Raw genomic sequence first — 22,761 nt, 5'->3', positions numbered from 1 at the left:
ATTCAAAAATATGGCACAATGAGGTTTTAAGCACAATGTGCTTAAAAACAGTATCGATTTAACCGAATAAATAATAAAATGTCAATACAAATAACATTTTTTAGTATTATTAAATAATAACTTAATAAAATGTCCGCTTAAAAACACTATAGTCCAACGTGCTTGATTTAAATTTCTATCTACCCAGAAACAAACTCATAATTAGTTTTTACTAATTACCTTCTCTTTCGTCCTTCCAGCATGTTTTTGGACAGATTTGGCTATAAAACAGCCTTTGCTTTCCGCCATCTTCTGATCGCTACTGAAGAAACAATTAAACCGCTTTTGTATTCCTTCCACCCGACTAAACTAGAAAAGGGAACGAACAAGGAACGTAACATACACACGCGGAGTAAAAAAAACTACCTTCTTCTTCTAGGTCGGCACTGCGGGAGCGACAGTGCTCTCTCTATCTCGCGTGCAGCTTTCTACGTGCATATGCGCACAACAGCCAAACATCACGCCGCTGGAGCTGTTTAGCGCACAGTTCCATACAAATATTTTTGTATCTTTTTCATAAATTGGAGGGTGGCTACTGGCATTAAGCTTAAGAATTACATAATGTACAAGTGTGAAGAAAGAATTAAAGAAAAAAGGACTCATTAAATGCCTCATTAAAGGACTCAAATATGTTCGATAATACCAAGTGGAAATAGGAAGTGCATGTTTTTAAAGCCGATATGGGCCTACGGGATATAACTTCAGGGTACGGCAAGCAAAAGCAATATCGACATCAACCGAGATTTCTGAACAAAGTGCTGAGGAACATAACGGGGTGTCATGGTTTGCCAAGAACAAGGAAATCCAGGATTACCTAAGGGAGCCATTTATAAACATTAAAAGTATGTGCTTCACGCGCACGAACACCATTTGGCTGTTAACCGTTTGCATAATAGCGAAGATATGAGGCGACTGAAGAAGCTGGATGCATTGGTATTAGAGGTTGTTGTGCGTTGAATATCGATCTTTTCTTACTGAAATTTTGCTGATATTATTTATGAATTCTTTTGTTTTGTAGTTTATGAATCGTGTCAGTTTCGTGGTTTCGATTCTGTTTCTTATACGCGACCAGTGTTAATTTGTTATATGGCTTTTTTGTTTCTCATACATGATTTATGACAATTCTTTTTACTCAATCGCTTGTTTTGTTTTGTTAACCATTTAATTTAATTTTATTGTACTCAATACCTATTGCCGAATTGCGTGTACTTTGTTACACTTAGTTATATTTTTGTTCAACCCACCAGTTCAGTGGTGGTTTGTTCAGTGGTGAACGCGTCTTCCCAAATCAGCTGATTTGGAAGTCGAGAGTTCCAGCGTTCAACTCCTAGTAAAGTCAGTTATTTTTATACGGATTTGAATACTCGTGGATACCGGTGTTCTTTGGTGGGGTTGGGTTTCAATTAACCACACATCTCAGGAACGGTCGAACTGAGAATGTACAAGACTACACTTCATTTACACTCACACATATCATCCTCTGAAGAATTATCTAAACGGTAATTACTGGAGGCTAAACAGGAAAAAGAAAGTTATATTTTTTATTCGTTATACTTTGCTTAAATCTTTATATTGTCTTGGAAGGTATCCCTGGATGCCACATCATTATTAATATGAACAATTTATTTTTAGTTTCATTGTTCAGGAAAGTGACTGTAAACAAAGCAATACCCAAAAAAATCAAAGCGATGAGAAATGAAAACTAAACAACAATATTTATGTTCTTTATTCCTAACCTTGTTTTATGTATACTGTATGTGTAATGAAAATATGATGATATAATCATGTAATGAAAAAATGCTGCAGATGAGGACAATAAGCCAATGAAATGAAAAAAATATATACATTAGAGATGTTTCTTTTGTGAGGTAGGAGGATGTGAATTATGGACATTAAAATAAAAGGTAAAAGAAAGATTGCGGACATTTGATATGTTAAAATGGGTTTTGTAGAGATCAGATGGACAGAAACGTGAAAAAATACAATGTAATGAGGAAAGAAAAAGAAGTTGCAAAGAACGAAAAACATTAAAAATGTCGGATGATTTAAACAGAAATGGGAGGTATAAAGAATTCAAAAGTCAAGCTGGGAGAAGAAAAGACTGAGACGGGCATGGTGCAAAGGACCTGCCTAATGACGTACAACTGCATGATGACGATAAAATTTATTAATTGTCTATTTAAAAATAAAATCGATGACCGTTTGTATAATTAATCCAATAGCCTGATTAATTACTACTATTTAATGTTTACGTGCCGTTGAAGAAGTATACGTATTCTTCTTTAAGAATAATTTCTTCATTAACTGCTATAAAAGTTACATAGCACTGAAGGATTTAAGGAATCCTTTTTTAACAAGACGTTAATTCCACTGTTTTTAATTAATAAATTTTAGTCGATCAAATAAATCACCGGATTAAATTATATATTAATCGAGGAAAATTATTAATAAATTTTGTTCAGTAAAAGAATGAATTAAATTAATTAAAACAAATAAATTAAAAAAGAAATAAAAGTATTAGAAAATGTTGCCAAAAAAAAGCAATTTTCCATCTGTCGGGTCGACAACAAAACAAACTTGTTTTTACATCAAGAACAAAAAATAAAAATTAAGACCTAGAAAAAAAAACACACTTTACTAAACGGATCGGCTTACATCTGCAATGCAGTCATCACTTTACTAATATAGTATCATATATAATAGATATACTGAAGAAAGGCAGGTGCGTGATGTACTTATATATTTCCTTGTCAAAAAAATAAGTAAAAAAAGAAAGAATTAAAATTAAGAAACAAAAGTGATCGTTTATAACAACTATTTACGAATTAGAAGACATTAAACCCCATTCTTATCGGTATTAAAAAAAAATAATAATAAAGAAATAATGAAAAGAACCTTCAATTATGTGATAAATCATCAATTACGAACAGAATAGATAGGATCAAATTACTTTGAGATGAAAATTCCATCGATTACAAATTTAAACGTTCATGAATTGTCTGTAATTTAATTACAATAATTTTATTTCCTTTTATAAACTATCTGACCTACTTCCGTTAATTAACTAACTAGTACAATCGCTATAAAATTGATAGAAGTAACTTTCCGCAAATAAATTTTCAACGATAAAGAAAAACAATTAACAATGCTGCTGAGCTTGTCCGGTATTCCATAAAGTTTAATTAAAATTTAACCCTTCCAGTTGTTAAATAATAGTTTTAAAAGTTGAAGTTTATCTTTATCACAACTTCTTATATAAAGAAGAAAAAAATAGTAAAAAAGTTCTACATCGATTTGTTAGTTAAGTCAGTAAAACTTGCACGAATTTAAACCCAGGGTGATGTTATAATTAAGCTATCTACCCTGAAGCAGGTTTAATTTCGCCATATCTAAGTTCATTCTCTTCTATTTCCAGTTAAACGTTTAGGTTCACGATCGTTCCCGTTTCCTTTCAGAAACGTAATCTGTAATTTTTAATATTTCCGTCTTCTATTCTTTACACTTTTTACCGATTCCTTATATTACTGCTTTAATCGACCCTTTTTCTAATGATACGATCCGTAAAATTAGCTTTTCGATTCTGAATTGTTACGATTAAAGTTTCTTATTCCCGTTCAATATTCTCGTTACTTCTTCAGGATAATACACAGCGAAAAACATTATAAAAGAATATACGGATCAAAAAATTTCATTTTATTTTATTTGATTAAATTGATTTCACTTTGAGATCCTTGAATGTAAAATTAATTATTTCCAACAATTTAATCCCTTATCTACAGGATAAAAACTGATAAATAGTTATACAGAAACGGCTTTCAAAATGAACATAGGGTTTTTAAAGTGATGTAATATTTATTAAGTTTTACTTACATTGACATCTCGATTTCCCCCCCCCCCCCACCTCCACAACGAACCACGAGGGGAGAAGATCCCGGCTCGTAGCGTGTTTGGTCGTTACACCACCCTCTCCGTTGTGGCTTAAAGGGAGGTCATCTTCACGCCGTCAAACTGATCACAATCCACAGCGGTCAGTTCCGCCTCGTAAGATGCCACCGATGCAGATCCCCCGAAGGACATCTACATCAGTAATTTCGCTCCGGTCAAGTCTTCGCCTTCAAAGAAGACATCAGACACCTAATACTACCACGTAGCCCTCAGGAACTAAGCTACAAGCCTACACGCGGAAGATCGAAGACCCCGCGCCTATCACCGCTTTTAAGTCCTAAAATATAAGTACCAACAGTACATACTAAATGCAACAAGTATGCCAAGACAGCATTTCAACAGAAATTCAGCCTAAATTACCACTACAGCATATCGTTAATTAATTAAGCGATTGGAGTGCATCCAGAATAAACTAAATTCCCAGAGGACCTCAGGTTTGGACCGTTCGGGAGCTGAGTATAAACACTTACATTGACAATTATATGAAATAAAAGAACAAATCAAACAGTTTTTACTGTAATTGTTGAATGTGAAGCACCATTGATCAAATGCACACATCCAGCCGTACGGAGAGTTCATCCCATACTTTAATCAGTAAGTATGGAATAATCGATGAGACAGCTGCTTCCATCCTTTGTCTCAAGTCGGTAGGTCGGCTGGTAACGGTAGCACGTACACTACTAATCCCCAAAGAACCATGATATTATAAACCCACCCAAAAAAAACGCACGAGATCAGATCGGGCGAACGTAGATTCCACGGCAAACAGGCCCTTTCATCGGATCCCCGGCGACCGATCCAACGATCGGTGAGAATTTTCTTCGACCGACCACGTACAGCGTTATCCCAGCAAGAAGACCCACCAAAGTTCTTGTTGCCAAATAAAGTTCTGAGGTTCGTATTGAAGTTGAGGAAAGAACCATAGCTGTAGCATATCAAAATAGTTCGTTCCAGACACTCTTACTTCCGCGAAAAAGAACCCGTAAACTTACAGTCGAGATATGGCACAAAAAACATTCAGTTTTGAGGATCTGGTTCATACTGGAATATTTTATGAAGATTTTCTAATATCCACATACTCACATTATGAGTGTTTACTTTTCCATTAACACGGAATGTTGATTCGTCATTGAATACGACACGATAAACAAAGACTTCATCGTCACAGTGCATCATTTCAATTGCGAAGCTACCACGCAAACCGTAATCTGTAGGCTTTAGAGTTTGTAAAAGCCGTAAAGGATATGGACGCAGTTGTAAGCGTTTCCTTAAAACCCTCCACTCAGACGTCACTGGAATCCCTAATTCGCGGCTAGTCTTCCTAATGGATTTCCAACGACTACGCAGTAAAGACTCTGTTATATGTTCAACTTATCTTCGGACACATTCGGTCATTCTGTACTCTTCCCCCTTAGAAATACAGGCAGCGGTTTCAAATTGTTTATACCATCTACGAATGTTATTTTCATTCGGGATCACAACGGAACGCACGTTGAACGGTAATTACAGATTCACACTTTGCAAACTGTACAACATAGAAGGCTTTCTATTGGGGATCGCCATCTTTGCTACTAGCGCTTTCAAGCAGAAGATGCAAGAAACAATTTACGAGCTTTCGCACGGCTAAAATAGTTTGAGTTGCTCTTTTATCAATGTACGTGAAATTTGAGAAATATTACATAGGTTTAAATCCCAGATATTCATTTTGAAACACTATATTATAAAGAATACAATTTCATAGGTTTTAACAATAAAATTAAAGAAAGAAAAACTTAAATAATGTACTTTTCAAATGTTTAGGATAGTAAATTGGAAAAAACCAGCAGTATTTTACTCAAGACAATATGACCTAAAAAAAAAAAATAAATAAATACAGTTCACACAAGACCTAATCAACTGAAATCTATGACAGCTTACGCTGCATTTCCGTCAACTCCGTGGCGAAATGTCTTACCTTTCATTTGAAAAGTCAATCTTATTAATTTTCAAACGATACAAAAATTCCAAACCATAATACAATCCGGATCGCTTATACAAAAGTAAACTCGTAAAATAATATGACGGTATAACTTTTATAAAAGAAATGACAAACGTAAATAAAAGCGATTTGATAATGATGAATTTTTATTATTCAGTAAAAACGATAACGGATACCAAACGAAGCCTTCAGTAAGAAGAGGAAAATATTATGTAATAAAAGTCTAAATTTACGTGTTAAGGAAGTGGTAAACCAAATTCTATGAATGGAGTGCTTGAATGGATTTGAAAGATAGGCTATGACGAATAGGAAAAATGGAGAAAGGACGGTTAAAGTGACAAATGAGTAAATAACGAATAGGATTAAAGAAGAAAGAGCATTTGTGCAGTTTTTAAAATATTTTATGTAAAATTATTTGAAATTTCATACAAGAATTTCTCCTTGAATTTTGCGAGTAGGTTTTTTATGGTGAGATACTTTTTTCTAATTTTGACCGAATATTCCCTTCTAAGTAAACAAAATTTGATAATTGTTGGAAAAACGTTAGTTTGATTTGTTTATTTTTTTTGTCGCCAGTCATTTGACTGGATTGCTGCAGCTCTCCAAGTTTCCTATCTAGTGCCAGTCAGTCATTTCAACAGAATAAGTTGTCTTCTACCATTTTTTTTTTTTTTTTTTTTTTTTTGAAAAAAGAATACAATAAAACGTCCTTAAAGTATTAAATATTAATGGTTTAAGAAGCGTATATTCTGAAAAATAATTACATTTTGTAATGCCAGTCTTTTCTAGTGCCAGTCCTACATCCTACATCCCTAACAATTTGTTTTACATATTCCAAACGTTGCCTGCGTTGCACAATTTTTTCCATCTACTTGTCCCTCCAATATCAAAGCGACTATTCCAGGATGCCGTAACACGTAGCCTGTAAGTCTGTCACTTCTTTTAGTTATATTTTTCTGAATGCGTCTTTCTCCATCAACACCTTCATTTGTCACTTTATCTATCCATCTGATTCTTAACATTCTCCTATAACACCGCATATCAAAAGCTTCTAATCAAATTATTACTTATTCTCAGGCACTTCGATCGTCATGTTTCACTTCTATATAAATCTAAGCTCCATATATATCAATCAAAGCTAATATATTCAAAAAACGTTTTCCTGACGTTTAAATTAATTTTTGCAAATTATATTTCTAACTGAAAGCACATTTCGCATGTGATATTCGGAATTTTATATCGCTCCTGATTCGTCAATCTTTAGTAATTTTACTTCCCAAATAACAGAATTCTTCTACCTTCATAATCATTTCTTTTCCTATTTTTATATTCAGTGGTTCATCTACATAATTTCTACCACATTTTATTACTTTCGTTTTGTTCTAGTTTATTATAATAGTTTTTGATCTCGTCTTGACTCGTTAACATAGTTATAAAAAATCTGACAACGCAGTTAAAGCCGCGATCCGGGAAATTCCTATAACTGTGGGTTGTCTCTGATGCACGGTGTACACACAAATTAATTAAAAATATATATCATTTTATTTAAATACAATATTTGTTCGTTTACTTGATTCAATAATTCTAACTAAAGCCCGCGAGAATACCGTATTTAAATCGCGCGGATGTGGCGGTACTAGTGCTGACGATCGGCGCTAACTAAATTAATGTAATTTTAAAACTTACGTAGAACAAACTTCGCTAGTACGGTCGACAGACTGGTGTAGCCGCGAGGCTTAACGCACCAGATACCGACTCGACTGGGTGATAAAGTTAATGACCCAGCCACACAGAGTTTTATTTTTTTAAACTTTAGATATTATACATTTATTTAATTCTACTGCTCATTTGTGACGTCACAAAAAATTTTTTGGGGTGAGTGCAATTTTGAAAGAAAATTTTTTCCAAATATTTTTATTTTTTAATTGTTAACAAATGTGCCTAAGAAAAACATGACCTCAATTAGGCGTATTCTCGAGATACTGAGGGTGACCTTGCTCTACAGCCTCACCCCTTGACTTTTACATTGAAAACTAAATGGCATCAATGCCCCATACTCTGACAAAATTTGGTCAAAATCGGTCCAGTATTTCTGCAGATGTAAGGTGATTTAGAGGTCAACACCGAACACAAGTACATTAACACCCATAAAATTTCCATCCAGTTTTTTTTAATTCCTTAGGTATCAAAACGTCAAGATCCGATGAAAACCGTATACGCCCAAACGGGACCGATTAGAATACTTAAGGTTGGGCTATAGCGCCCAACCTACCGGGTTGGTCTAGCAGTGAACTTGTCATCGCTAATCAGTTGGATTTCGAAATCGAAAGTTCTAAGGTTCAAATCCTAGAAAAGGCGGATTTTTAGACGGATTTGAATACTATATCGTGGATAACGGTATTCTTTAGTGGTCAGGTTTCAATTAACCACACATATCAGGGACGGTCGACCTGAGACCGTACAAGAATACACTTCATTTACATTCATACATATCATCCTTATTCATCCTCTGAAGTAATGCCTTACCGTGGTTCCGGAGGCTAAACAGAAAGAGAGAGAGAGAGAGCGAGAGCTATAACGCTATCTAGAAAAGAAAAGGTTATTTCAAATTATATTAAACAATAAAAATTTTACATGAATATTTTAGTACAGCAAGTAATATTATATGTCAAAACAACATTTGTTCTTCAACATATATTGTGAAGTTATTATTAATTAGCTGAACTTGACATTAAGCTAGTTGTCGTATAGCCTTAAGCAAAAGTAGTAAAACAGAGTAATTCATTTATAATGACACTGAAAAAAGTTAAACCAAAAAATTTCATGGAACTAAAACGCTGAAAGTGCAGAATTAATATTTGAAAACAAAAAATATAGTATAATAATACAACAGAATAAGTGGTCGTCTACCATTTTTATTTATTTTTTTTCTAAAAAAAGGAATACAATAAAACGTACTTAAAGTATTAAATATTAATGGTTTAACAAGCGTATATTCTGAAATAGATATGTTAAGGTAGGAGCAGCCTAAAACATTTTAGGACAAAAAAAAGTGAAAACGAAACAGCTAGAACAGATCGTTGGAAAATTAAAAAAGGTCAAGTCAAGGGAACAACAATAAAGGTGTATATTTAATAAACATCTTGAATACAATGATATTCACTTTACAAAATCGTAAGTTTTACAAATATTTTAAACAAAGAATGAGAAAAAACAAAAGAAAAAACAGAGAATAAATTTCAGGAAAATTACATATTATATTACTTTTTATAATACTTTTAATTCCATCGTGTAATTTTAGATTTATTCTAAAATCATAACGCCTTGAAATACATAAAGATGCAATTAGCTATACAATCTGCAATGGAGTTTGCCTATTGAAACTTATGTAGGAACTGGAATAACATATAGCATTAAAAATATTCAGTTTTACACGTAGCGTACATAATTTACGTACATTATCGATCGATTGGAAAACAAATGGCTACACAATCTGATATATAATTGAAGTGTAAAACGAATACAGAATGATTCATTTCAATAAAGTACATATTAAGCCAAATACGGGCTGCGACCTTTAAAAATATTATCACCGAAATATTCTGAATTCCTTTATTACCATTCGACTGAATAATTTATAAACGCGTGAATAAATATTAAGAATCTTCACGTTTAAATAATAAATCCGTTCTTGACTTAAATTCAATTATACCGGTTTGACAATACAAAAAGATAAATTTTTGTTCAATAATACTTAAATAAATTTTACTAATGACTGACTAAGTTAAGCAATAATGCACGGTAATATGTTTATTAGACATTCGACTGTTGAGGCAAACCATTGAAAATCTTTATTTAAACAATATAACTTCTGCAAGGAAAAACAGAAGAAACAAAGAACAACCCAGTAATCATTTTAGTAGCCAAATAAAATCAAAATAACTTTATGAAAACAAATTAAAGCCGATATTAATATTAAAAAAAACAAAAACAAAAAAAAAAAAAACAATGTTACCCTAATTAAATGTTATAATTACGTAATAACTGTTATAAAATAATGAAAAAATAACACAAAACCGGTTATTTAAAAAAAAAAAAAATAGAGAAGTTGTCTGATCATTATTAAAAAGAAAGAAAAACAAATAACTTGTGGCTACATATATTACTTACAATTAAATACAAAATGAGAAAGTTGGTGGTAAAACATCAGCTTCTATAAATAACATTTCTCAACTATTTCTAATTCCTGACCAGCCGGTTAGGTCAGGGCCCGCCCGACCGTCTAGCGAATAGGCGGAGTTCCCTGGACCCTCGACGCGTTCGTATCCTCATGTTTGTGAGAATATTAAGTATTTTATAGATATTCATTAAAGAAAAGGAATAATAGTGTGTAGAGAATCCTTTAATGAACATTTTTGGTCTTTTTATATTTAAAACTGGCTTAAGGAGTGAGATAGATACAGAATTTAATAATTTTTAATATTTAAAACTAGCCACACTGACAACAGGGAGTCGGCTTGGGGACGCCGTCTTCTTCGTTTAGTGTTTGTGTTTGTGTGAGGTTGTGTTAGTTGCCAGGAGAGCTACTGCTCATTACTTTGCTGCTATTGGAGCAGAGCGGACCACATGGTGTGCCGGACGGCTGCGCGCAGCCGACTCACTTCCGTTTCCTCTGCTCTGTTAGCCTTTCTACGTTGTAGTCCGTTGTAACGTACTTTTAAATAGTTCGTTAAATAAGGAATCCTTTTTTTAACAGCTAAATATTAATTAATAATCCCTTTCTTTTATTAATAAGTTAGAATAACAATTACATAAATAATTAATTTAAATATGAATAATAATTGTTAATCTCTGATTTAAATTTAATAATAAATTATAAATATACTGTTAAGTTTTTCCGCTAGATGGTAGCGTTTCATTCAAAATAAAAATGTGAACACATGTAGCAAAAAAACCAATGCACCATGCTTTTCTATTGGAGAAATATCTGTTGAAAAATAAATTTTGTTAACTAGTCTGCTCCGGAGAAAGTTAGGTTATTTTTCATCAGACTACAAGTTACGATCAATATTTTAAAACAATGATACATAAATAAAGAAAACAAAATTCATTTATAAGCATTATTTTACAGACAATGAAAGCGTAGAATAAAAATTAAAGGCAAGCAAACAATCCATTTTTTTTTTTTGATCGACATATCTTATCGATTTTAATCCTTTAGAAACCATAAGCCTTTTCTCGGATGGCTTTTAAATTCTGAAAGGAAAGTAAAGAGCCATTGAATAATACATAAAAATACTGTCGCAGAGGGATAACAGATAGACAACTGATAATTTTTTAAAGCACTTTTAAAACATTTTTACAGGATAATTTGTATCATTAAATTTCTAAAGAATTTTACTATTTGGAAAACATCTATTTCAAATAAATAATTTTCCGTAGATTTTAATCTATTACACTTGAAGTTAACAGTGCAGCTACTACAAACTAGTCATCTGATCGTTCTAAAAGCAGCCCCAACTACCGGAATCACAGGAATGTACCACATCTACACGTCCTAGTATCAACCGCTTGGATCTAATAGGGCGTGAGCTACAATTACGGGAACCGGATAAGGAAAACGAATGACGACGAGAAAGGAAAGTCTACCGTCGAAGAATCGGTAGTACGAGGCAAACAAATCCAGAAAAAGTCCTGTTAGATAGCGGGCATTTAAATTATTATTCAGATCAAGATAACACATTATTGATCAGAAAATTTGTGATGACTAGCATAAATTTAAGCTGTAACAAAAGTTCTTTTCCTCCAGAAATTAAAGCACCGTGCGAGAAAAAATTCAAGGTTCCTAAAGGACCCGCTTGAAAATGATTGTTTTTACTGATACGAGCCTTGTTTAAAAAAAGACAATTTCAAAAAAGAATTTAAAAAAACGATAATTTTACAGTGTAATACAATTCATTTTTAAAAACAAAATGAACAACTTTTATTTTGATGCATAAGAATGTATTGTTGATCTACATAACCAAACATATATAGCTAACGATACATCAAGAACTATGCGAAAAATATTCTAATACTTTATAAAACTCATAATTTTAAATTACATATAATAAGTTGGAATGAAAAGTTTACTATTCCACACGAAAAGAACTGCTCAAGCAACCACTTGAAAGGATTAAGGGAAACCGTGGAGAAATAATCATTATCAGAGGAATATTAAAAGTATGTATTTATTTAATATAATTTTTTTTTTAATAGTAATAAAACTATGATTAATAATAATTAGAAAACGATTATTAAATTTATATAAAATATATAAAATAAACCAAGGTTACAAAATTAGTATTATTAAACATTTTTCTTAAAAAAAAAAAAACATAATTTCTCCGCAAAAAGACCGACTTTTCGTTATTTTATTTCTTTCTACGTTGCAACTTGCAGTATCATAACCAACCTCGCTTCTAACTTGTCCCGCTCAAATTTGTTAGACCTTAATTAAATGTAACTCAAGAAAGACCCTACCAAACTTCATCAAATTTTTACGCGCACAACTTCAGATGCATTACTACAGCAAATTCAAATCTCAATGAAATAGATTTTATAGTTTTGGAAATTTTCGAGCCACAACATTTTATACATAAGCCTATAAAATAATACATAAGGAAACCACAATTTTATTGAATGATATTTTCGTACTCCTCAACCCAAAAATTTAAAGAAAATTCATTTTCATCCTCCGATCCACCATTCGACCGAAAGCAATACCGAACTTTTCTTCTAAAAGTGAAATAAATATTAATTTACTATTATTCAGGCATTTAGGTAATTTAAATAAAATAACATAATAATTAGGTTACTTTACATAAGCCGAAGATGAAAACGCGAAAATATGTGAATAATACGGTTCGATAAAAATTGATAAAGTTTTAATTTACTATGTCTCGGTCTCATCGTATTTTCCAACACCTAACAAATATCCGATAGCCTACTTTTGTATTCTGATAAGTTTGTCAAGTAGCCTCAATATATAATCATAACGAATATTTAAAAAAGAACTACGTAACTTTAAAAGCAAATAAAAATTTATTGAGATATCTTTCAAATTCGTTGAGGTCTCATTTCACAGAGAAATACATCAAGTTTGTCACCCAACATTCACTTTGGTTCGATGCGGCTTACATTTGTAACGCGACGTACATCCCATCACACCAGCCTGTAGCCAGCATGCCGGGCGTTATCTCTGCAGCTGCACCGTTAATTGGAAGTCTTAGTTCAACAAGATCAATCCATAAAGCTAGTACATAATACCGACTTCAATGAAATCCCACAAGAAAAAATCTAGCGGGTTCAAATCTGGGGAAGTGGTGGCCATGCGACTGAATCTTTACGATTTTTTGGCGGTAGTGTGGTGGTGTGCCGTCTTGCAGATATTAATGGCGTCCATCTTTATCATCGTCTGAGGAATAAAAAATTTTGAAGCATATGAAGATAAACGATACCAATTACGATTGTCTCCTGGAAGAAGAACGGACCGTACACTTTTTGTTTGCTTAAGGAAAAAAAACATTGACCTTAGGGTTATCACGAATCTGCTGCAAAGTTTCATGAGAATTTTCGCTACCTCATATTCGGCAGTTATGGGTGCTCACCTTGCCGCTAATGTGAAATGTTGACTCATCACTAAAAATTACATTTCAAAACGCGTACCGCGTTCTACAATTCTATCCATCATTTGCACACAACTGCAGCCGAGTAAATTTGTCGTCATCTGTAATAAACAGTGGTTAGTTTGTATGACTTCAAGTCCAATCGTTTACGTAATACGTGCCAAAAAGCCGTTTGTGGAATGCCAGTCGTACGTGACGCACATCGAGTTGATTTATTCGGATTACGAGCGAAGCTTTCTTTGAACAGTTCCACAGCAGCTTCAGGGACACATGGGCGTCCTGGTAATTTTGGATGTTTAACAGAACAACTTGTCCTAACGAAGGTACGGTGCCAAGAATAAATTGTACGCCTACTAGGAGGCCGGAGCCTTCTAGTACTCTTTACGAAAATTAGATTGAGCTACAACTGCTGACTGCAAATTGTGAATCCAAAAACAGACAACCACGTTCCGCACCAGTAAATCTATCAATTTTTAACAACACCGTGACAGCGCTGGTGGCCGAATTCGGTACTAATCAACTAGGTGAGTCAAAACGTGATGTGTTTAGCTTTGAATTAAGACCTCAATTGAATCTGTAAATTATGTAGATAAATTTTTATATGCTTTTAAATTTGTGAAGACCTTTCTGAATCGCTCTGTAAATTATTTTAGTCGGAAGTATGTGAGGGATAATAAATGTTTATCGATGATCAAACGAGAAAAGAATACGATAATAATATTTTACTGCAAAGGAAATGTATTTGGCCATTCCAAGAAAATGTATCGTCTAACAAAGGTGTCCGAAAAGTACCGTACAGGTACAGAAATATTTATAAATAAGAATATACAACTTCAATCCAAGAAAGACAGTGCAACTGTTTTATCTATACTTATTTATGTAGTTACACTCTATCAAAAATAAATTATTTGTAAATAATAAATCATTATTTATAAAATAATTATAAATAAAAATTAATTTACGGATCTGGAAATGTGTCCTACAATACATTACAATCTAAAATGTTTTGAGCATGACAATTTCATTATGATAATGTCAGGTTATAACAATATATTAAAATAGAACACAAGGTCATGGAAATACATGTACATCAGTATACCCTGACTAATACCTTACAGACACATACGAGATAATTAACGTAGGTAGACAAACACACACTTGAACTAATATATACAGAAATGAATATAAACACAATTAAAACTCAATCAAAAACATAATAAAACAATGAAATCTTTCTCTCATATATGTTTATATTTAATTAAAATTTAATTGGATAATAGAATTTAAATACAAACCGATGTTTATTTAAACGGTAAAATTAACTTTGAAATAGATTAAATAAATAACAGTTTACAATATTATTCAGAAAGTAATTTCTCAGATCTACATGTGTGAATATATAACACCAACACATTTCAAGTAGGCTTATGCGAGTATATGAATCCAGTCCTATAAAGAAAAACTCGAAGATAACTTTTTATATTAAATGTTCACAGAAAAAAAAAAATTATCAAAATGGACTGAAAATATTCTCTATTTTTAAGAACGGGGATAGAGATCTATGTAGCAATTGTAAAGGAATATATCTTCTGAATACGACATAAATTTATTCTAAACTTGTAACTGAAAGATTGCGGACATCGATTGATAATGTTATTCTAAATAATAAAACGGGTTTTGTTCAGACAATGTATTCATTTTAAGACGATTTATCGAGAAACATCGGGAATTTATATACATCGTTTTGATAATGTTGCACAGACAAATGATACTCGTATTTAATACATTATTAAAGCGGTAGAGAATTTCCAATCGTTCAGTGGACAACATGAATACCTATGATAAATTTCAGATATACAGAATATTCCCCGAAGAAACATAGAAAATTTCAGGATAGTTGTACTGGGAAAATAATTAAAAAAGCTCATATAAACATAGCTCTGGAAACGTGTTGCTTTCGAGTTACGGCTAGCGAAAGATTTCGCCTGGATTTCAGCTCTTAATAAAAATAAGCCCTATTGAAATTTTTTGGATCTAAATTAAGGACTAAAGTTGGTGGTTTCTTATGTAATTTAAGCTGGGAAATGGGATAAAACAGGTCCCATAATTGTAACTCCAGTATTTTTTAAGTTATCCGACGAACAAAAAAAAAAAAAAATCCGGTGTAGAAAAGAAGTTTTTTTTAGGTTTTTATTAGAAAAGATTTGATAAATGACTAATAAATGCGGAAGATTCAGTAACAAAACTTGTAGAGAATTTAATTATAGGAAAATTAATGTAAATACAGCCAATAAAAAGTAAATAAAAACTTGCAAAAATCGGTTTTTTATCGAAGCAAAACAGACGAAAAATAGACAGAAACTCGTATTCTTTTTGTGTATCTAATAAACATTATTCTTACCGTAACAAAACAAAAAAATAAAAATCATGAAATAATAATAATGAAATGGCAACGAACAACATTTAAATTAGCTAATATTAAGAAAAAATATAATATACATATTTCACTAACGAAGAGCAAATTTACGTACGCCTTTTACAGAAGCAGTGCTCAGCAGATCGAAGATTGTAATCGATGATCTTTCTGTTGACTAAGTCGGTGTTTTAACTTTCTTGAATATAACGTTTTTTTATCGCGGTGAGAGAAACAGTTGAATAGAATGGGATGATACAGCGAGAGAGATCCTTAAAAAATAAAGTAACATAACAAATTCTCCTGAAATTTTATAAGTTATCTCAATTTCGGTTCGTTTATTCGTTGGAGAGACATAGACGATGACTCTTTGGTCACAGGCAAAGCTTACAAAGAGATTAGATAACGTTGAAAGCTGTTCCGGGTTATACAAAGCCAGACAGAAGACGTAATGAGGAATTTAAGCAGAAATTGAACATTATTATTCTTTATATGTTAAAAGATTATAGACAATGGCTCGATCGCATATGAAAAATGAGTACAAAACGAAATTCGAGAATTATTAAAAAAAAATAAGCGCTGAAAGGAAAAAGAAGTTTGGGACGACCTCAGGTGAAATGTCAAGATCGGTTTCAGATACGAGATCAATGGACGTCGTAATAGGCAATCTGCCTTATACGAGAAGAAAAAAGAAAATAATTTCGATTTTTAATTAAATCGAAACAAATTCAAATTTTACAATTAATACTCAATTTAGAGTTATATAGTTAAATTAAGAAACAAATAAAATAAAAAATAAAACTATAATAATAGTTAAACTAATTTTGTAAATTAGATATTACCTTTCACAATATAGGCTAAAGTTGAAAATAAAAAAAAGGAAAAATAAATCAAACGATACCATGATTGATTTATAATGACGTTTACATGTTTAGAAACAATATTTCTTTAATTATGTTGTAAGGTAAGGAGAAATATTATTTTTATATCCTATTATTGCACAGTAGTCGTGAATAAATAAGGTTTGTTAACGTTACTATGTCATTTGAATAATAGTGATACATACAAACCATTACTCAAATACGTAATATCATTTATCAACAGTTAAAATTATATTTCAATTAAAGAAATTATAGAAAAAAAATGTACATGGAATAATTTGTTTTAAATACATAAATATTTTGTTATTTTATACACCGAGCTAAAAACATTTTATTTACAAGTCAGTATATTTAAAATTACATTACGATACTGCATTTATACTAAAATATCCTTGGTTTCAAGGACAGTTATATTTTGCTATATTAAACTTCTATATTCCCTGCAAAAGATATCGCGCGCGCGCGCGCGCACACACACACACACACACACACACACACACACACACACACACACACACACACACACACACACACACACACACACACACACACACACATATATATATATATATATATATATATATATATATATATATATATATATATATATATATATATATATATAGAGAGAGAGAGAGAGAGAGAGAAACTAACAAGGAACATTCCCGTAATTAATCATACATAATGTAATAAACATTTTATACAAACCCAACAAAAATGACAAGATATCTCCTACATATCGTGAAGAAATAATTTAGTTATTTCTTTTTATGCTTTAGTTTTTCATTTTCTTTCTTAAGAAGAGAATATTATTATATTTCACTGATAAATAATACAAATTAGGAAGTATAACGAATGGATGCTTCTTTCTCTTACACGATTCTATCTCTAATGTACAAAGAAAAACTTATAGATAAAAAGCTGACAACATAATTGTAGGACTTTCCTGTCACACGGCTATTTATAAATAAAATATAATTAATATATTAATGACATAATCAAAAAAATCCCACGTTATAGTTACAAGATAATAATACTGGTTTGAGGTTAAAACTGTAATTTTCAAAATCTAGTATTACTAAAAAAAAAAGCTTTTATTTCAACAACTTATATATTAAAATCGTTTTAGCTCAATTGAAAAGTTATAAATTGATACCACACACGACCATGTTTGTTACTTTTTGTGCCTACCCCAAAGTAGAAGTCAAAGTTCAGTTTTATAAAAGATCTTTTAGAGCGGTCTTGATTACGATAAAAAAGGGAAAGAAGGAAAATGTTTAAAAAAATCCGTTACTTTTGGTGGGTGAGGTTTGGGGCTCCCAATTTAGTAACCGGCAGCCCCCTGCGGAACTGCCGTTCGTCGTGCTTGCACGGATGGGCGGCAGTGATCAGAAACTTGGACACTTAAGCCCGTTTGAGTAGAGAACCCCCTGAGCTGTGCTTTGCTTTGTTGTGGATTCTCCGGTCCGGAGGTGAAAAAAAAAAAATAGTAACCGGACGAGGCGCCCTTCACTCATACAGAATGTTTCTGAATTCAGTATAATTTTTTTATGTTTATTTAATGCAGCAGAAAAATTTAAATAATAAAATATACAAATACGTCAAAATTAAAAAGTATTAAATTTTTAACAGTAATTTCTTCATCAAAACATTGCAGAAATCAATGATGAAAACAGTGAATTTATGTTTTCTGTAAATAATTACACCATATAGAAAAACAGTAACGTGATACTTTTTGAAAGAACACATGAAAAGCTTTCTATATTTAAAAGAATTGTTAAAATCACTCAATTAGAACGGCAGAAATAATCTCATTAATAAAAAAAAAGCTTAGCGTTTTAAATTAGCCGATCAATAAGTCATCCTTCAATAAATGTAATAAAAACATGTAGAAAGTTCAATGAAAGCCACACGATGTTTAAACACAATGTTTAAACGATTTAATTTTTTTATTTTCATTTTCTTCTCGATATCTGTAAAACTGAAGCAACAATTTAAAATAAAATCAACAAAATTTAATTTCGTCAAAAATTAAATTGACAATATAACATAAGAACCTTAAAAGATACACAATACTATGATGTACTGGTGAATCCGCGAGCACACTTACACGAAAATACAAAAGGAACGTTATTATAAACAAATAATCCGATGATACCTAAATGGTAGAAAAAAAACTTTTTTAAATAGGGCATTGGATATCATTAATTACGAAGGTTTTGCATTTAATCCCAATTGTTAGTTGAAAAAAAAAGCATTAAACATATCCCATAAGGATAGGACAAATTGAGTAGTGTATATATATAACACAGATGGGAGTTAAAACTTACCCTAAGGTAATAAATCACAAGAAACACGTCACTAATTAAAATCCGTTTCGAACGAAGTCTAATTCGACAATATGTACTAATGTGATCATCAATTTTATGTAGATAAAATAAATAATATCATAAAAACGCTGATTAAAATAATAAGTAAATGGTAAAGTTATTAAAAAACTTTTATAAATTTAAATTTATTACACGTCGATGTATTACAATCAATGTGAATAAATTTCAGACTATAAGTCCTTACTTCATTAACTAAAAGAAACGGAATCGTATTTATATTATAGAAGAAAAGCTTAGCTTCGCGTGACGGGTACTTTTAATTGTTAAATTTATTAATAAGACACCGATCAAGAAATAGGAGCCTCGAATACATTTAAAGGTATATCTTCCTCTTAGGATCTACTAACGAGGTCTTACCTATATCCACTAGCTCGTGGAAGAACAAGGGATGAGACTAAGAACCAGAGAAAAACTACGAGGGCTATCTCTAAAGCAAAGACCGAAGGTTGGCGAACCTGTGTTGTTCACGGCCACGCTAGTAATGTACACACTAACCCACCGGGTTGGTCTAGTGGTGAACGCGTCTTCCCAAATCAGCTGATTTGGAAATCGAGAGTTCCAGCGTTCAAGTCCTAGTAAAGTTAGTTATTTTTATACGGATTTGAATACTAGATCGTGATTACCGCTCGATCTAGAGCGGTATCCACGACGATCTAGATCGATATATCGGTGTTCTTTGGTGGCTGGGTTTCAACAAGCCACTCATCTCAGGAATGATTGAACTGAGACTGTACAACACTACACTCATACATATCAGCCTCATTCATCCTCTGAAGTAATATCTGAACGGTAATTAACGGAGGCTAAACTGCAAAAAGAAAAAAGTAATGTAAACACTACATTGTTGTCTGTAAGTTGTCGCGTTGTGGTATCTTTGATTACGTGTGAGTTATTATGTTATAAAATGAATAGGGGACTCGATGTTGCCGCCGACTGTGAAATACGTGGAGTCATACATTTTCTTAACCGTTAATACGTTAAGCCGGCTGAAATTCATACGCGGTTGGTTGCTGTGTACGATGATCATATAACGTCCGAAAATGCTATGAAAGGTTTAAAAATAAAAGAATTAATGTGCACGATGATGAACGTTCGGGGAGGCCCTCCATAATCACCGATGACTTATTGATTTCCGACCTGGCCCTTGTTTTTCCTGATATTTCAAGAGCTGTTATCGGTCGCACTGTTCGTGACCATTTAGGCTCCAGAAAGATTTATGTACATCGTGTACCGCACGTCTTAGCGGAACGTCACAAAAAATTCCGAATGGGATCTGCTTTGGAATTTTTGATGCGCTACACAAAAAAAGGTGATGAGTTCCTTAATTCAATCGTTACCGGCGATGAAATATGCATTTCGTAATACACGCTAGAGAGAAAACGGCCGTCAAGTGAATGGCTTCATCCTCAATCACCAACCAGACCGACAAAGGTCAAGCCGCAGTCATCTGGATGCAAACTGAGGCCACAGTCTTTTGGGATCGGTTTGGCATACTGTTGATTGATTTCACGCCGCGTCGAACGACTATAAATGTAGAATCCTACTGCGAAACTCTACGTAAGTTACGGCGAGCCCCATTCAAAATCGGGGACGTGGGCGGCTAACCGACGGCGTCGTCTTGATGCACCATAATGCACGTCCACATGCTGCGTGTCTGGCACGTGATTTACTGACTTAAAAACTTTTATTCTACATATTTTTCCCAACCCATTCCAATAATTTATTTGCTGTAGTAAATTCTTTCGAGGTTAAAATTTCTATTGACTCAGCTATAAAGGCGTTGCAAGACCGACAACTGAGATTTCTTTCGCAGATTATTTACATATATACTTTTTGTTAATTTTTTTAAAATGTTTCCTTAAGGTACAAAACTTACAAAATAGGATTTTTTAAATTTGTTTTTTTACCGATCTATATATTTTCCGAAGAAGAAGATACCGGTGTAGCGGGAAAGTAAAAATGTGGGAAATATTTTTAAAAAATATAATGGAATATAACCATACTTTTCCATCAATATACACCAACTTCCACTAGCATATTCAGCTCTCTATCAGCGCGGGAATCAGCTAGGTTAATTTAGATTTATAGTATTTTAAATCGTCAAGGTTTAATATAACGGCAACGTTTCATGACTAAATTGCTAGATTGGATCAAGCTAACTTCTAAACAGTAATCGGGTTAATAGTTAGTCGTAAGCTACCAGACGTTAATCTGGAATGAAAAGTGGCAATGAACTGCATTACTTTCTCGGCTAACGACGATCAAATTATGAAATTCATTTTTGAAAACACTTTCTAGACCATATTAAAATCATTTTAAAAATAAAAAGATTCAGTCATAATTGTAAATAAATATAGTTGTAATTTTCTAGGAAGGGAGTGAAAGGGTGAACATTTTTGGCTAATTTGTTTCTTCAATAAATACTAAAAAGAAAGGGTTATCAGAAATTAATATTTTTAAATTTTAAACGAAACGTTTAACTTGCTAGATGGATATAAATTTAAAATAGACTTTTAAAAAATAAAAAAATATATTTGTTACCAGTAAGCCAATTGGAATGGATGAGCAAACAAAAAAAATTATTATGTTAAGAGCTATTGATGTATAAAACACATATAACTTTTTAAATTAATTTTAATACAAAAATAAAGCCATAATTGTAAATAAACAAAATTGTAATTTTTTAGGAAGCGGATGAAAAGTTTGACTAATTTTTTTTCTCAAGAAATACGAGTAAAAACTAAATCTCTTTAGCCTTTAAAAAGAGTAAGGACTAAGAAAAAAGTAAGATTTTTACATTTTATATGCAACGGGTAACTTGCGAAATAGATTTAATTTTTTTTTTTTTTAAATCTTTTATTAGGTAAGGGATCTCAACTTTCTTTATCCAACAAGATTTTTTTTTTTAAATTAAATTATTTTTTAAATCTTTTATTAGGTAAGGGATCTCAACTTTCTTTATACAAGAAGATTCTGCTTTCCAAGGATTTTTTGAAACCGGTATGGACTTACAGAATTTAACTCGGGGGCACAATCAGTAACAGCGAATGTGGAAATCATTCAACGGTTCCAGAATAAAATACTACGGAACATAACACCAAGCACTGTGGTTCGCGTGAAAACTTAGATACACGATTACAAATATAAATTCCATACGTTCGGAAAGTTGAACGCCTGGTTTCAGATATGTGTTCAGGTTGGAGAAGCATATTAATCTCTAGCTTTGAATATACTTTAAAGGACATAAGGAGGCTGAACAACCTCCATGTGCTTGATCTGTTAGACAGACCGTTATGATGATCCGGTTTCTTGGAGATAACACTTCTTACAATTATTTTTTTATTTATTTTCGGTTATTAAAATTTATTATTTATCTAAATGTTTTATTTATTTCTGTTCTACGTATTTACGTACCCGACTTGATCAATGGTTTGATGATATTTAACTA

Source organism: Lycorma delicatula, chromosome 8 (assembly GCF_047948215.1).
Source record: "Lycorma delicatula isolate Av1 chromosome 8, ASM4794821v1, whole genome shotgun sequence".
Lineage (NCBI taxonomy): Eukaryota > Metazoa > Arthropoda > Insecta > Hemiptera > Fulgoridae > Lycorma > Lycorma delicatula.
This window is presented reverse-complemented; position numbering follows the sequence as displayed.